The following is a 16,028-nucleotide window of genomic DNA, read 5'->3' as shown; positions in this document are numbered from 1 at the left end:
GTTGGAATAATAATTCAAAGTTGGAGCAGGAAACCAAGTTTATTTAGGATTTGATATTTATTTTATTCATGCCAAGTTAGAATTTGTTTCTCCTAAGTCATATTGGAATAAATTTTGTAGTCCTAGTTAAATTAGGTTTTGTACTATTATAAATAGAGGTGCCGCGTATTGAGTTTACTAGTTTAGGTGTAGGCACTTTGCGCGTTTATCTCACTTTAATGAGTTCAAACATTACACTAAATATGATATTTGTTTAAATAATAAAGATGAATTCAATAATTAAATTTAATATCTTTTGAATATGTAAAGACGGAGAATTTATTTATTAAACCTAATCTTTATCAAAAATATTTTAAAAAGTCGATCGATATTTATCTACCATCTGTAAATTGAAACAAAACAATACAATGATAGAGACATCAAAATAATACAATTAAATATAATCTTTACACACAAAAATCTTCTCAAAGTCGTCTGATACTCATCTACCACCTGTAAACAATAGCAAAATAATATGATAATAAAGATATGAAAATAATACAACTAAACTTAACCTTTATATTAAAAAATTCATCAAAGCCGACCAACATTTATCTATCACCTGTAAACTATCACAAAATAACAAACTAATTGAGATATTATGATAATACAACTAAACCTAACCTGTACCTTAAAAAAAAATTTCAAAGCTGATCCATATTCATCTAGCATCTTTAAATTAAAATAAAATAATAAGATAATAAATATATCAAAACAATACAATTAAACCTAATCTTTGCATAAGAAATTCTTCAAAGCCAACCGACATTCATCTACGACCTGTAAACTATAAAAAAAAATATAATAGTGATCATAAAACTTCAATTTTAATCCAATTAATTTTTTTCTGAGTGAAAATTTGACCCTAAAGAATGATTTTGAATGAAAATAAAGAAGATATATACATTCATACATACATACATACATGTATGTATGTATGTATGTATGTATGTATGTATGTATGTATGTAGGGTTAGAAAATCAAGCATCCACCAATCTAGACATGCAATCGAATTAAGTTAAATGAACATCAATCATATAACTAAGATAAAATATCACAGCAAAAGAGAGTCGAGGTGAAAATCTCAAAATTACAATACTTTTTATAGAAGTGAAGGAATCAGAAATTAAAAGGGACACTTGTTAATATTTAAGTAAGGTTTTTAAATTTCATATATTTTAAAATATTTTTTTTTAATTTTATTTTGGAAAAGTCACGTTTAATACAAATATACCTTTTATTTTTTTATTTTTTTGGAAGAAGTCACAAAAATAAAAAAGTACCAATATTTTTTTTAGAAAAAGTAAACCAGTCCTTTCTTTTATAAAATTTGACATAAACAAAAACAAAAACAATAAGAACCCTTTATTTGGGAAACAGTCCAAGGGTCTTCACACTTTTAGTGTATTATATATTATAGATATAGATTATAAATTATAGATATAGATTATAGATGGATAAATATTTTTCCATAGATATGGCAAATCGAATAGCAAAAATTGATTTGCTGAATGATTCAACTGAGCAACCAAAATTTCAAGCAAGAGGGATTCTCGTTGCAACCAGGGCTGGGCATATTTTGGTTTAAACCGAAAATTTTAATTTCGGTTTGATTTTTCGATTTTCAGATCGATTTCGATTTTCAATTTTTGAAATTCGATTAAACAATTTGGTTTTTATTTTTTCAAAAAAAAATAATTCGGATAAACCGATTAACCAAAATTCTATAAATAATTAATAATATATATTTTTTATTATATATATATATAATTAATATATAATAATATAATATAAATATATAATAGCAACCCTAATAATTAATAGGAATAGCACGTCACATACAACTAACGACATACATCAGTCCAATAGTCGAATAATCGATTGAACCATAGATTGCTGACGAGATCGTAGTCTGTACAACAACACCAGAGCCGCCGACCAGGCAACCATTGTGGGATGGAGCCTGCAGTGCTGACTGTGGTCTTTCTGGCAGCGACCAATCTTCCGAGTTCCGATTGTTTATGCAAACTTATACATAATGAAGTTATATATTATGTTAAACTAATGGTTATATCATTTAGTTTCATCTATGTTGAGTTATTTATATTTGGGAATGAAAAATATGTTTGAATTATTTCTTTTTAAAAAATAATAATTAATTTTTAATGCCCAGTTATAACAAAGAGAGGTTCACTACTTTAATCTTCAAAATCGAAATAAAAATTCGAAATAACCGAGCAGAATTTATTTCGATTTGGTTACGGTTGTCATTTTTGTCAATCCAAAAATCAAAAAATCAAACCAATATTAAACTATCAAACCAAAAAAACCGAATGCCCAGCCTTAATTGCAAATACTCTACAATTCAAAACAGTATTTCTGAAGGTAAAGATGATATTGGTAGTGTTGATTCAAAGAAGTTCGAGAAAATTATGAAAGAAATTGAAAGCTCTCACAATGAAGTCAAAAAGCCAAGAGAGCAAGTTGCAGATGCAGAGGCATCGTTTGATCTTACCAGAACTTTGGTGACTTTTGTTAGATCATATAATGCTGATGGTATCACACTTTCTATGTTCGTCTCCTCTTTGCTACGTGTTTATGGGTCATGAAGTGCACAGAGTCTCTCTAAGAATGCAAATACATTACGCTGGAAGAAAATTGGACTTGTTGTGTCACCCATTCTTAGTAATGGTAGTGGTTGCCACACCATGATTGGAACCATGTGTTGGGTTGAATGTATATGAAAAGTGTGAATGGAAAATGGAAGGAACCAAGTGGAAGAAAAAAATAGAGAAGAAAAACACTAAAATGAAAAGTGTACTCTAAAATGACAAGTTTACTAATTCTCCCACATTGGTGGGAGAATGTGACTTTCAAGTGTTTATATTAAGAAACACTTATTCCACTTGTAAGTGAGGCAAGAAATAAGAAATGTCTTGCGCCGTTGTCGCTCGCTCGCTCGGCTTTGAATTTGGATTTGGCAAATGATCAATGAGATCTATCTTTTTGGACAAAGTTTATTTGACAGAAATTTAATCCAAAAATAGAAAAACATAACTTTTCTGTGTTTTTTATCCTCCATTTGCCAGTGGTTGACACTGTTTCAAAATGCTATGCAAAAATGAAGTGATGCTTCGGAAGGGATGCAAGCTTTCAACGAAATGACACATTGTTTCATGAAATGGTATGCATGTTCGGAAAAGACACATTCTTTGGACGAACAGACATGATTTTCCAAAAAGGTCACACCTTTTAACTGATCCATTGCCACCTTTTCGAATAAGCATCTGATAGGCTATATAAACCTACTTTCATCCACATGTTTAGACACAAATTTTCTGAAATAAAAAACTCTCTTCTTGTCTTAAAAAAAATATTCTGTGTGATCAATCAAATCGTTGAGTGAGTTCATTGAATACAACAATTTGAGTTACCGTTATTGTTCGGATTGAAGGCCATTTTATCCTGGGAGGAAGATTCCATAACCTCGGGTACAGTGAGGAAAATTATTCCTTAAGGACACTCCGTGAAGTCGGGGGACTTGGCCTTAAAATTCTATTTCATCTCTTTTCTGAACATTAACATACTTCTTAGACAGATTATTCATAATCTAGTGTTGAAGGTGTTAAGGAACTTCATAAGTATTTTTGTCTTGGATTTGAACTAGTGTTGAAGTTTGTATTACTTATATATAGATTATTGTACCCGAATACATACTAAATAACAATCTTAAGCAATAAATTTTACTGTTTAAGAATCTGTATTGCTTGTTTATGGAGATTAAAGCTTTTAGCTTTCTACTCCGTTTGAACTTAACTAGTGATTTGAAGAAATAAAATTTTCATGACAAGTTAAAGATAATTTGGGTGACGATTGGAAGTCATAAAAACTTCACCGTTAAACTAGAAATAAGAAGAAAAGTTTAAAGTTGTTTAACTTTATTAGTAGTACTATGAAAATACTAAATTTACTGTCTTGTGGTGACAGGAAAAATGTCAAATGATAGTCAAATGCATAATGCTACGACTATGGCGGAAACTACCATTGCCACGACAAGTCGAGCAAATGCTCCGCAACCTATGGCACCTGTGGAGAAGCCCAAAAAGTTTGTGGGCATTGACTTCAAGAGATGGCAGCAAAAGATGTTCTTTTACCTCACCACTCTATGTCTTCAAAGGTTCACTAGTGAGGATGCTCCTGAGGTGCTCGAGGGAATCTCAGACAAAGAGCATTTCATAATAGTAGAGGCTTGGAAATACTCAAACTTCTACAGAAATTATATCTTGAGTGGTCTCCAAGATGACCTCTATAATGTTTATAGTGGAACTAAGACATTGAAGGAATTGTGGGGGGCACTAGAATGAAAATATAAGACAGAGGATGCGAGAATTAAGAAATTCTTCGTTGAAAGGTTCCTAGACTTTAAAATGATAGATAGCAAGTCAATTGACTCTCAAGTGCAGGAATTACAAGTAATCATCTATGATCTCCTAGCGGAAGGTATATCTTTAAAAAATACCTTTATTGAACAAATTGAAAATGTTCTTAGTACTCACATAAACTATTTTGTAGGTTTGATTGTGAATGATGCATTTCAGGTAGCAACGATAATTGAGAAACTACCACCTATGTGGAAAAACTTTAAAAACTACTTGAAGCACAAACGTAAGGAGATGACTGTCGAAGATATTATTGTCTGACTACGTATTGAAGATGATAATAAGGTTGCTGAGAGAAGGTTAAAATGGAATTCTACAATTAATGGAGCACATATTGTAGAAGATGACCAAAACAATTCTAAAAAAAGGAAGAAAGTTGAACATGGAAGAAATCAACCCAAGAAGAAATTCAAGGAAAAGTGCTTCAATTGTGGCAAGATTGGCCATAAATCTACGGATTGTCGTGCCCCTAAGAAAGGAACAAAAAGAACCAAGCAAATTTGATTGAGTCCAATAAAGAATGCGATGATCTATGTGCTATGCTTTTCGATGCAATTTAGTGGGAAATCCTCGTGAATGGTGATGGATTTTGGTGCCACCGACCATGTATGTGCTAACAAAGAGTTATTTTCGACGTTCGCTCCGGCTCAAGTAGAAGAAACGATCTACATGGCTAACTCCACTACCGCTAAAGTAGAAGGAACTGGAAAAGTTTGCTTGAAGATGACTTTCGGCAAAGTGTTGACACTTAACAATGTCTTGTATGTTCCGGAGTTAAGGAAGAACTTGATTTCTATTTCACTTCTAGACAAGAACAAATTCAAATGTGTTTTTATTTTTGAAAAAATAGTACTTAGTAAAGGAAAAGTGTATGTAGGAAAAGACTACCTCAATGAGGGCCTATTCAAAATGAATGTAATGAATATTGAAATCAATAAAAGTTTAATTTATTCTTACTTGCTTGATTCTTATGATTTGTGGCATGAATGTTTAGGCCATGTTAATTACAAAACATTACGAAAACTGATTAACTTAGCAGTTTTGCCAAGCAATAAATTAAAGTGTCAAACGTGTGTGGAATCAAAGTATGCAAAGCATCCTTATAAGTCCGTTGAAAAGAATTTCAATCCCTTAGACTTAATGCACACTGATATTTGTGATATGAAGTCAACACCATCACGTGGTAGGAAAAAGTATTTCATAACTTTTATTGACGATTGCAATAGATATTGTTATGTCTATTTGCTAAATAGTAAGGATGAAGCAATAGATGCATTTAAGCAATAAAAAACTGAAGTTGAAAATCAGTTAGAGAAAAAGATAAAAATAATAAAAAGTGATAGGGGAGGAGAATATGAATCTCCCTTCACCGAAATATGTGTAGAGAATGGAATTTTCCATCAAACTACGGCCCCGTATTCACCTCAATCTAATGGAATTGCAGAAAAAATTGAACTTTGAAGGAAATGATGAATGCCTTACTTATAAGTTCAGGTTTACGGCAGAACTTGTGAGGGGAGACTATTCTTACAGCCAATCGCATACTCAATAGAGTTCCCCATAGTAAGACACAATCAATTCCTTGTGAAAAATAGAAAGGAAGGAAACTCAACTTGAAATATTTCAAAGTATGGGGGTGTCTAGCAAAGGTCCAAGTTCGTATGCCTAAAAAGGTTAAGATAGGACATAAGACGATGGATTGTGTGTTCATAGGATATGCTAAAAGTAGTAAAGCATATCAATTTTTGGTTCATAAATCCAAACATTCGGATATTAATGAAAATACGATAATTAATTAAGATAATGCTGATTTTTTAAAAAATATTTATCCGTATAAAATTAGACATGAACAGTCTAGTGGGGGGTCTAAACGACCTCAATATGAACCAAGTGAGAATGTACACAGTGAAGAAAATCCAAGATGTAGTACACGTCAAAGAACGTCAATCGTTTGGTTCAGATTTTGTAACATTTCTCTTAAAAAATGAGCCTCAAACATTTAAAGAAACGATGTCATTATTAGCTTCATCCTTTTGGAAAGAGGCAGTCAATAGTGAGATTGATTCAATTTTAAGTAACCATACATGGGAATTGGTTGATCTTCCTCCAGGAAATAAACCTTTAGGTTCTAAATGGATCTTTAAAAGGAAAATGAAAGTGGATGGTACCATTGACAAATACAAGGCAAGACTTGTAGTAAAAGACTTCAAATAAAAAAAATGCCTTGATTACGTTGATACATACTCGTCGGTAACAAGGATAACATCGATCCGAATGTTAATTGCCTTGGCGACGGTATATTATCTTGAAATCCATCAAATGGATGTGGAAACCGTATTTCTAAATGGAGAATTAGAGAAAGAAATTTACATGGAACAACTTGAGGTTTTTGTGGTTCCAAGAAAAGAAAAATAAGGTGTGTAAACTTGTTAAGTCACTTTATAGACTAAAATAAGCACCTAAGCAATGACATGCAAAGTTTGACCAAACTATGTTGGCAAACAGATTCAAGATAAATGAATGTGATAAATGTGTTTATATTAAAGACACTTCAAATCACCAAGTCATTTTGTGTTTATGTGTGGATGATATGTTGATCATCAGTAGAGATATTTCAGACATAAATGCAATGAAACGAATGCTCGAGAGCAAGTTTGATATGAAAGATCTTAGAGTTGCGGATGTGATCTTAGGAATAAGAATCCATAGAACTCCACAAGGGTTGGCATTGTCACAGTATCATCATATCAAAAATGTACTTGACAAATTCAAGTATATGAAATTCGATATTGCCAAGACTCCATTGGATGTGAGCTTTGCACTTCGAAAGAATGAAGGTAAAAGTGACTTGCAATTGGAGTACGCAAAAGTATTGGGATGTTTAATATATATAATAAACTGTACACGATCAGACATAGCATGCACTATTAGTAAATTAAGTCGGTACATGAGTAATCCCAACAAAACTCATTGGATGGAAATGAAAAGAGTTTTGGGGTATCTTAAATAGACTCAAGACTATGCCTTGCATTATAATAAATATCCCGTGGTAATCAAAGGATATAGTGATGAAAATTGGATCACCAGATCGAACGAAGTAAAATCCATAAGTGGATATGCATTTACTATCGGTGGAGGAGAAGTCTCTTGGAAATCATCTAAACAGACTTGTATTGCTCGCTCTACAATGAAATCTGAATTTATTGTATTAGATAAAGCCGGTGAAGAAGCAGAATGACTCCGGAATTTCTTGGAAGATATTTCTTATTGGCTCAAACCAGTGGCACCAGTATGTATACACTGTGATAGCCAAGTGGCAATAGATAGGGCAGGGAGCATGATGTACAACGGTAAATCTCATCATATACGACGGAGACATAATATCGTTAGGTAACTTCTCTCTAGTGAAACTATCACTGTTTACTATGCAAATTCAAAGGATAATGTGTCGGATCCACTTACAAAAGGCCTATCTAGAGAAGGAGTGGAAAGGACATCCAAGGGAATAGGTTTAAGGCCTAGGACAAGTAGCATGATGGTAACTCTACCTAGCAGACTAGAGATCCTAAGATCTAGGTTCAAGGAGATCAAACACTAGTGTTGAAGGTGTTAAGGAACTCCATACGTGTTCTTGTCTTGGACTTGAACTAGTGTTGAAGTTTGTATTTCTTATATACAGATTCTTATACCCGAATACATACTAAATAACACCATGGACCGTGAAGTTAAGAAGTGTAAGTATACACGTAAAACAAGTGCAAAATCTGTACTTGCGTGCTCAACCAAAGGAGCTTGATGTTAACACGGAGTAGATAATAGATACAGACAAGAACATATCAACCATGTTTCAGATCATAAGGAACAAAAAGAGAGTTAAGCTTGAGAATCTCATACTACACAAAAAAGCTTTACACAAAGTATAGAGAATTTATGTTGGGTTCATAGTAGATGAAAGAAGTGTGAATGGAAATATGGAGAGTAAAAGAGTGGAGGGAAGGAGACACAAAAATGGAAAGTGTACTCCCAAATTGAAAAGTTTACTCTTTCTCCCACATTGGTGGAAGAAGAGAACTTGAGGGTGTTTATATTGAGAAACACTAACTCCACATGGATAGTGAGGTAAGAACTAAATGATGCCTAGCGCCTTCGTCGTCGTCGCTCGCTCGGCTTTGGATTTGGATTTGGATTTGTCAAATGATCGATCGATGAGATCTATCTTTTTGGACAAATTTTATTTGACAGAAATAAATAAATTCAATCTGAAAATAGTTTTTTGAAACTCCATTTATAAATGCATGCAGTGCATTGCTTCACTGGTTTGAATGAATTGGTGCCACTGTTTCATGAACTGGTGTACATTTTCGAACTGATGTTGCTGTAGAAGGTTGCACTGCTTCATGAATTGATGTACTATTTTCGAACAGATGCTACAGAAAGTTGTAATTGTTCAACAAAAATACACTCTGATTCACAAAGTGACATACCTGTTCGGAACAGATGCACTGTTTAGGATAAACAGACATGCATTTTCAGGAAAAAGTCACACCTCTAAATTGAACCAATGCCACCTTTTCGAAGAGGCATGTTATAACTATAAAAATCTACTTTCTTTCATAGGTTTTGAGTATGAAATTTTCTGAATTAAAAAATATTCTTCTTATCATCAAAATACTCTGTGTGATCATAAAAACCGTTGAGTGCATTCGTAGAATCCGACTATTTGAGGTACCGATATAGTTGGATTGTTGGCCATTTTATCTTTGGAGAAAAAATTCCACAACCTCGGGTACAGTGAGGGGAATTATTTCCTTAAGGAATCTCCGTAAATTCAGACGATTTGGTCTATTCAATTTCTGTTTCATCTTTATTTTTCTGAAAAATAAATACACCTCTTGGAAAGGTCATTTTGATTTTGTGTTGAGGGTATTTGATACTTGATTGTGTTCTTGTTTATACTTGAACTCGAGTTAAAGTTGTTGTTGTAATATACAGATTCTGCATACCTGACTATAGTATGGGAAATAACAATCTTAAGGAAATAAGACTATTATAGAATCTGTATAGCTTATTTTTGGAGATTAAAGTTTTTACTTTCTACTCCGCCTGAACTTAACTAGTGATTTGAAGTCATAAACACTTCATCACAAGTTAAATATCATTTGGTTGACAATTGGAAGTCATAAAAACTTCATTGTTAACTAGAAAAAAGAAGAAAAATTTAAAGTTGCTTAATTTTTATAAGTAGTATTCTAAAAATACTAAGTATTTTTTGTCTTGTGGTGACAGAAAAATGGCAACTGAAAGTCAAATTATGGATAAAACAACGTCTGTGGGGGCAACTAATATTGCCATATCAAGTCTCACAAATGCTTCGCCAACAATGGCACCGGCAGAGAAGTCCAAAAAATTTTCGGGCATTGACTTTAAGCGGTGGCAGCAAAAGATATTCTTTTACCTCACCACTTTATGTCTGCAACGGTTCACTAGCGAAGACGCTCCTGAGGTGCCCAAGGGAACCTCGGACAAATACCGCTTTGTTATTGTAAAAGCTTGGAAACATTCGGACTTCCTTTGCAGGAATTATATTCTGAGTGGTCTCCAAGACAACCTCTACAATGTTTAAGTGGAACCAAGACATCAAAGGAACTGTGGGGGGCACTTGAACAAAAATTTAAGACGGAGGATGCAGGAATTAAGAAATTCCTTGTTGCACGGTTCCTGGACTTCAAAATAATAGATAGCAAATCTGTTGTCTCTCAAGTACAAGAGTTGCAAGTCATCACACATGATCTCCTAGCAGAAGGTATATCTATAAAAAATACCTTAGTTGAATAAATTAAAAATGTTCTTATACTCACATAAACTATTTTGTAGGTTTAATTGTAATTGATGCTTTCCAAGCAGCAGCGATAGTAGAGAAGCTACCACATTTATGGAAAGACTTCAAAAACTACTTAAAGCAAAAACGCAAGGAGATTGACTGTTGAAGATTTTATTATTCGACTGCGTATTGAAGAGGACAATAAAGCTGCCGAGAGAAGGTCAAAAGGGAATTCTACAATTAATGGAGCACATATTGTAGAAGATGACCAAAACAATTCGAAGAAAAAAAAGAAAGTTGAACATGAAAACAATCAACCCAAAAAAAAGTTCAAGGGAAAATACTTTAATTGTGGCAAAATTGGCCACAAGTCCACAGATTGTCGAGCCCCGAAGAAAGGCAAGAAAAATGATCAAGCAAATATGATTGAATCCGACAAAGAAGGGGATGATTTGTGTGCTATGTTCTCAGAATGCAACTTGGTGGGGAATCCTCGCGAATAGTGGATAGATTCTGGTGCTACCCGCCATGTATGTGCTAACAAAGAGTTGTTTTCGTCATTTGCTTCGGCTCAAGCAGAAGAAATGATCTACATGGCTAACTCTGCTACTACTAAGGTGGAGGAAACAGGAAAAATTTGCTTATAGATGACTTCCGACAAGGTCTTGACACTGAATAATGTGTTATATGTTCTGGAGTTACGTAGGAGCTTAATTTTTGTTTCACTCCTAGATAAGAATGAATTCAAATGTGTAACCGTTTCTGAAAAAATTATAATTAGCAAAGGAGAAATGTATGCAGGGAAAGGCTATCTGATCGAAGGACTTTATAAGATGAATGTAATGACTGTTGAAATAAATAAAAGTTCAAATTCTTCTTATTTTCTTAAGTCTTATGATTTATGGCATGAACGTTTAGGCCATGTTAATTATAAAACGTTACAAAAACTGATTAACTTAGAAATTTTGCTAAACTTTGAGTGCAATAAATCAAAGTGTCAAACGTGTCTGGAATCGAAGTATGCCAAGCATCCTTATAAGTCCGTTTAAAGAAATTCCAATTCCTTAGACTTAATACACAAATACATTTGTGATATGAAGTCAACACCATTACATGGTGGGAAAAAGTATTTCCTAACTTTTATTGACTATTGAACTATATATTGTTATGTCTACTTGCTAAATAGTAAGGATGAAGCAATAGATACGTTTAGGCAATATAAAACTGAAGTTAAAAATCAGTTAGACAAAAAGATCAAAATAATAAGAAGTGATAGGGGCGGAGAATATGAATCTCCCTTTGCGCAAATATGTGTAGAGAATGGAATAATCCATCAAACTACGGCCCCATATTCACCTCAATCTAATGGAATTGCGAAAAAGAAAAACCAAACTTTGAAGGAAATGATGAATGCCTTACTTATAAGTTTTGGTTTAACGCAAAACTTATAGGGGGAGGCTATCCTTAAAGCCAATCGTATACTCAACAGAGTTCCCCATAGTAAGACACAATCAATTCCTTACGAAAAATAAAAAGGAAGAAAACCCAACTTGAAATATTTCAAAGTATGGGGGTGTCTAGCGAAGGTTCAAGTTCCTATACCTAAAAGAGTTAAGATAGGACCTAAAACGGTGGACTGTGTGTTCATAGGATATGCGAAAAGTAGTAAAGCATGTCAATTTTTGGTTCATAAATCCGAACATCCAGGTATTAATGAAAATACGGTAATTGAATCAGACAATGCTGAATTCTTTAAAAATATTTACCCGTATAAAATTAGACATGAACAGTCTAGTGGAGGATCTAAACGACCCCGAGATGAACCAAGTGAGAATGTACATAATAAAGAAAATTCAAAACGTAGTACACGTCAAAGAACGTCAACTTCATTTGGATCAGATTTTGTAATATTTCTCTTAGAGAATGAACCTCAAATATTTAAAGAAGCGATGTCGTCGTCAGACTCATCCTTTTGGAAAGAGGCAGTCAATAGTATGATAGATTCAATCTTAAGCAACCATACATGAGAATTGGTTGACCTTCCTCTCAAAAATAAACCTTTAGGTTCTAAATGGATCTTCAAAAGGAAAAGAAAGGCGGATGGTACTATTGATAAATATAAGGCAAGACTTGTAGTAAAAGCCTTCAAACAGAAGGAAGGCCTTGATTACTTTGATACATACTCATCATTAACAAGGATAACCTCAATTCGAATGTTAATTGCCTTGGCAGCGGTATATGATTTTCAAATCCATCAAATGGATGTGAAGATCGCATTCCTAAATGGAGATTTGAAGGAAAAAATATACATGGAACAACATGAGGGTTTTGTGATTCCAGGAAAAGAAAATAAGGTGTGTAAACTTGTTAAGTCACTTTATGGACTAAAACAAGCACCTAAGCAATGACATGCAAAGTTTGACCAAATCATGTTGGCAAACGGATTCAAGATAAATGAATGTGATAAATGTGTATATATTAAAGACACACCAAATCACCAAGTCATTGTTTGTTTATATATGGATGATATGTTGATCATCAGCAAAGATATTTATGATATAAATGCAACCAAACGAATGCTCGAGAGCAAGTTTGATATGAAAGACCTTGGGGTTACAGATGTGATCTTAGGTATAAGAATCCATCGAACTCTACAAGGGTTAGCATTGTCACAGTCTCATTATATCGAAAAAGTACTTGACAAGTTCAAGTAAATGAAATTCGGTATTTTCAAGACTTCATTGGATGTGAACTCTGCACTTCAAAAGAATGAAGGTGAAAGTGACTCACTATTGAAGTACGCAAGAGTATTAGGATGTTTAATGTATATAATGAACTGTACACGACCAGACATAGCATGTGTAATTAGTAATTAAGTCGGTACATGATTAATCCCAACAAAACTCATTGGATGACTATGAAAAGAGTTTTGGGGTATCTTAAATACACTAAAAACTATGTGTTGCATTATAATAAATATCCTGCGGTACTTGAAGGATATAGTGATGTAAATCGGATCACCGGATCGAACAAAGTAAAATCCACAAGTGGATATGTATTTACTATCGGTGGAGGAGAAGTTTCTTGGAAATCATCCAAACAGACTTGTATCGCTCGCTCTATAATGGAATCTGAATTTATCCCATTAGATAAAGCTGATGAAGAAGCAGAATGACTCCAGAATTTCTTGGAAGATATTCCGTATTGGCCCAAGCCAGTGGCACCAGTATGTATACACTGTGATAGCCAAGCGGCAATAGGTAGCGCAGGGAACATGATGTACAATGGAAATCTCGTCACATATGACGGAGACATAATACTGTTAGAGAACTTCTCTCTAGTGGAATTATCTCTATTGACTATGTAAAGTCAAAAGATAATGTGTCGGATCCACTTACAAAAAGCCTATCTAGAGAAGGAGTGGAAAGAACATCCAAGGGAATGGGTTTAAGGCCTAGGATGAGTTAGTATGAAGGTAACTCTACCTAGCAGACTGGAGATCCCAAGAGATAAGTTCAAGGAGATCAAACAAAGTTGTGTCTGACAGGTTCAACATTGTCAATTACCCAACCCATTCTCATGATGTAGACAATGCATAGTAAACTAGGATAAGACTTAAGGTGAAAAGTATTTTAATGACTATCTAAATTTGGCAAATTTCAAATAGTTTAATCTACAGGATTGAACGTTTAGAAATCACCTATGTGAGGGTGAAGTGAAAGCCGCTTTAAAGAGAATGTTAGTAAAGACCTATTCTCTAAGCTCTCATGAAACTAGGACGTGTTCATGATTGAAAAGAACAAAACCGTGAGAACCATAATCGGTAAAAGGCTGGTTGTGTGACATGTGTTGTCTAAGTGTACATTAAAGCTCGATGGTTCAAAGATATCAAATCTACCGATTGACCGAGTGGATCCGATGCATGTTCACTACGGAAAGTTCAAAGGAAAACACACTTATCTAGATGCAATCAGTCTTTGCTTGATGATCACATACTTGTTCGTAAAAGTTTTACAAAAAATAGCCATTGTATGTGGGGGATTGTTGGGTTCATAGTAGATGAAAAAAGTGTGAATGGAAATATAGAAAGTAAAAGAGTGGAGGGAAGGAGACACAAAAATAGAAAGTGTACTCCCAAATTGAAAAGTTTACTCTTTCTCCCACATTGGTGGAAGAAGAGAACTTGAGGGTGTTTATATTGAGAAACACTAACTCCACATGGATAGTGAGGCAAGAACTAGATGATGCCTCGCGCCATCGTCGTCGTCGCTCGCTCGGCTTTGGATTTGGATTTGAATTTGTCAAATGATCGATCGATGAGATCTACATTTTTGAACAAATTTTATATGACAGAAATAAATAAATTCAATCCGAAAATAGTTTTTTGAAACTCCATTTATAAATGCATACAGCGCATTGCTTCACTGGTTTGAATGAACTGGTGCCACTGTTTCATGAACTGGTGTACATTTTCGAACTGATGTTGTTGCAGAAGGTTGCATTGCTTCATGAATTGATGCACTGTTTTCAAACAGATGCTACAGAAAGTTGTAATTGTTCAACGAAAATACACTCTGATTCACGAAGTGACATACCTGTTAGGAACAGATGCACTGTTTAGGATAAATAGACATGAATTTTCCGAAAAAAGTCACACCTCTAAATTGAACCAATGCCACCTTTTCGAAGAGGCATGTTATGGCTATAAAAACCTGCTTTCTTCCACAGGTTTTGAGTATGAAATTTTCTGAATTAAAAAACATTCTTCTTGTCATCAAAATACTCTGTGTGATCATAAAAACCGTTGAGTGCGTTCGTAGAATCCAACTATTTGAGGTACCGATATAGTTGGATTGTTGGCCATTTTATCCTGGGAGGAAAAATTTCACAACCTCGGGTACAGTGATGGGAATTATTTCCTTAAGGAAACTCCGTGAATTCGGACGACTTGGCCTATTCAATTTCTGTTTCATCTTTATTTTTCTGAAAAATAAATACACCTCTTGGAAAGGTTATTTTGATCTTGTGTTGAGGGTATTTGATACTTGATTGTGTTCTTGTTTATATTTGAATTTGAGTTGAAGTTGTTGTTGTAATATACAGATTCTGCATACTCGACTATATTGTGGGAAATAACAATTTACTCGCACTATCTTTCCTAGTGAAAGATGGACGGATTGTCATAGACCTGGATGAAAATGTCTCTCACTTTCTTCCTCCAAGGAATTGAATGGTCCTGCTGCCTGTTTAGTTAAGTCTGGCGAGGTTAAATACAGCCACTTTATCTTCAAATTGGATTTTGCTGACTGGGAGTTGATGAAGAAAGCAGTACCAGAAGGAGAAGAGCTGATGCCAAACAGAGACATTACAACGGGTCCAGTCTTTACTGAAGCTAATATACCAAACAGTGACATCTCGGCGAATCCAGTCCTTAATGAAGCTTATAAACTGGTTCCAGTTGATGATTCTCAACTAAGATTACGTGTCACTAGGGTCAAGAAACTGTCAAGGAAACATGGCAAGGTTTTACGTGAAGTTTCAGACGTCGATAACTCTCCTGAAACTGGTTCACCAAAATTTGCAATGGGGGCCTGAAGAGGAAGCTACTATAGAAATATAACTGTCCATTGGTTGGGGAGATGTGTCTTTATTCTAAATAGGCCATTTTTCTGTTCATAGGATCGATTTTTGCTGGCCTTATTTTCTGGTCAGATAAAGGTTGAGTAGT

General features: G+C 34.1%; 1 pseudogene; it reads left to right on the top strand.

Annotated features, from left to right (window-relative positions):
• Window positions 1–2,457: 2,457 nt before the first annotated feature.
• Window positions 2,458–15,895, top strand: LOC107850421 (annotated as a pseudogene).
• The last annotated feature ends 133 nt before the right edge of the window (window positions 15,896–16,028 follow it).

Source organism: Capsicum annuum, chromosome 12, assembly GCF_002878395.1.
Source record: "Capsicum annuum cultivar UCD-10X-F1 chromosome 12, UCD10Xv1.1, whole genome shotgun sequence".
NCBI lineage: Eukaryota > Viridiplantae > Streptophyta > Magnoliopsida > Solanales > Solanaceae > Capsicum > Capsicum annuum.
The sequence above is the reverse complement of the archived record's forward strand: the minus strand, read 5'-3'. Positions and strand labels throughout refer to the sequence as shown.